The sequence below is a fragment of the Elephantulus edwardii genome, unplaced genomic scaffold, assembly GCF_000299155.1.
Source record: "Elephantulus edwardii isolate Elephantulus edwardi_28Jun2011 unplaced genomic scaffold, EleEdw1.0 scaffold00466, whole genome shotgun sequence".
NCBI lineage: Eukaryota > Metazoa > Chordata > Mammalia > Macroscelidea > Macroscelididae > Elephantulus > Elephantulus edwardii.
The window spans coordinates 578,314-581,307 of NW_006400216.1; positions in this window are offsets into that span (position 1 = coordinate 578,314).

Consider the following 2,994-nt stretch of genomic DNA (forward strand, 5'->3'; position numbering starts at 1 on the left):
TGTTCTTCAGTTCTTTGAGCTTAAGAAATGCTGAGCGAGTCCGGCCCTTTTGATTTTCTGACTCTAGCTCCTCGCAAATTTCCCGGAATCATTTAAGCATTGTTATTGTTTTAAATGAGAATATTTCCTATTTAACTCTCACTGTGTAGCTGGATGGGAATGCTTTTGATTATCTACTACTGCCCTCGGACTCAGGTAATTTCCGTAAGACTTAAGCAATAAATCTACTGTATGATCAGAATCTCAGTTTAGAACATCCATTCCAACAAGGCTTTAGACAAGGAATGTGAAGTTGAACATAGGTCTACAAATCTCCTAGTGAGCCAATTTTGACTCAAAAATACCTTCCATCAATTTTCCGAGGCTCTAAACCTTCATGAGAGAAGACTGTCTTTCTCCTTGGAGCAGCTGGTGGATTCAAACAGGTGACATTTTAGTTAGCAGAGAAAACACACAACATACTATGGAAGAACTTCTTTGTCCTCAGGTGGAGGCAACTGGAAGAACAGGGGAGACGACAGAGGTATATTAACTAGGAAAACTTGCTTCTCTCATACTACTGCATCTTGGCTCTTTCAGAGCTAGAAGTTCTAGTACCTGAGGAGAAGGGGGAGGTGCATATAGGTGTGAAAATGGGAAGCATGCTCATTATGACATATTTCTAAGTCTCAGGACAGGACAAGGAGAGTGATTGTGTGGTTCAGGCCCCAGAAAATGCGATTTGTGTCTAGGAAATGTATCACCAGGATTAGGATTGTGGACCATACAATCACATTGCCTGGCTTCTGATATCTGCTAGCGGTAAGGAATTGTACTGCCAATGCCAACGGCAGGCCGTTCAAATCCACCCGCTACTCTCTGGAGAAAGATGGGCAATTTCCTCCTGTGCGATTTACAGCCCCTGAAAACCCACTGGAGGGTCAGCTAGGAGTTGGTTCTGATTTGATGGTACATAACAACAATACAGCAGTCACCCAGTGTGTAAAAGGCTGGGTCAACCTGGCTGGTGTAAAGATGAAATCACTGTGACAAGGAGAGATTGCTTTAAACTGTGTTTGGGAACAAGTGCCTATAAATATTAGATCTTATTAGTAAACTTCTAAGAGATTCCCACGACTCTTAGAAGTTTACTAATAAGATCTAATATTTATAGGCACTTGTTCTCAGACATAGTCTCTAACCTGGCAAAGCATTATACATTTTACTTCCTTTTGAACTTCTGGCATCTTGCTGCAGACACACACCACCTGTATTTAGAGCTCATTACACATGCACATGTAATTGGTTGTTATTTTTTTAGGTGCTGTAGCATCAAGTCGACTGTGACTCACAGTGACCCTGTGAACAACAGATCTGACCCCTGCCCTCTCGTGCACCATCCTCACCACCTCTGACCTGCTCAAGCCCTCTGATACAGCCACCGTGTCCATCCATCTCATTGAAGGTCTCACTCTCTTTCTCTGACCCTCCTCCTTTCATCTTTTTCCAAGGACTGACCCTTCCTGACAGCATATTGTTGTTGTTGTGTGCCATCGAATCAGAACTGACCCATAGCTGACCCTCCAGAGAGTTTTCAGAGGCAGTAAATCACACAAGAGGACACTGCCCATCTTTCTCCCATAAAGCAGCAGAGGGACTGAATCACTGCCTTTGGGTTGGCAGTACAACTCCTTGCCACTAAGCCACCCGGCAACAGTAGGCTAGATGTAACTAATTAAACACAGAGGACTGGAGTTGGTTTGGCTGGTGATACTAGGCTGTGAGCTGAGAAGTCACTAGCTTCTGTGAAGTCACACCCTCCCAATTCCCCACCCCGTGGCAAAATGCATTAAGTGCTGAACTCATAAAGAATCTTCATGGAGTTTCAGAGGCTGTTGTACACCAATGATCATAGCAGCGTTATTCACCATCCCCAGAACACAGAAACAGCCCAGATGTCCAACCACAACTGAATGGATTGAGAAGTTATGGTACATTCACATGATGGAATACTATGCAGCATGCAGGAGCAACGATTTTGTAAATCACTACCTAACTTGAGAGGGACTTGAGATCATTATGCTGAGTGAACTAGTCCCATCAGGATAAACAGTGTATAAGACCATTATTGTATCCAAGAGGGGAAGGGGAGGAGGAGAGGGGTGAGAATGGGTGGAGGGCAGGGGGTGGTGGTTAATCATAAGGTTGGGAGGAGGGAGGTGTGGGCAAAGGAAATGGGAAAGATCTGGTGTGGAAAAATAATGTATACAAACTTTGTAAGTAAACCAGTATGAAATAAAAATTTTATTTAAAAAAAATTGTAATCTAGACCAATAAAGTACCTTAGCAGGAGTTGCCTTGCAAACAAATTGGTATGCTTAACTTGAGAAATGAACTAATGAGACATTAAACAAACAAACAAATAAAGACTAAAACCAAACACGGTGAGAGGAGGCTGCCTTTCTCCCAGGGGTGGATTTGAACTGACGGAGATGTGCAGCCTTTGGGTTTGAAGAGTGCCGGATTTTCTAGGGACTGCCTCGCAGGGCTCCCTACATGCAGAGAAAGGAACGGACTTCCTTCAGAAAGGAACTGTTGCCTTTGGAATGAACTCTTGGCTAGCAGGTTTGACTGTTTTAGAAACAAGACTTATTGGTAATATTCACAAGGAAGAACTTTTTTTTTTTTTTGGACTTAGTTCATCTTTTATTTGACTGAGTTCATCCCACTCCCCCAATAGAAAAATAAGTTATTGCTACATCAGATTCTGGAATGATCATATTTTTAGTGCTTATTATTGCTTTTTTCTTTTTTTTGTTTTTTTTATTAAATTTTATTAGTTTTAATGAACATTTACAGTGATTTTGGGTTTTCATTCATTCATTGTTGCACAGACATTGGGGGGGGAAAGAAGAATGAACTGGGAACTTTTTTTTAAAAATTTCTTTATTTTTCATTTCAATGAACATCTACAGAGATTTTGGAATTCCATTCATTTATTGTTGCACCCCCCCC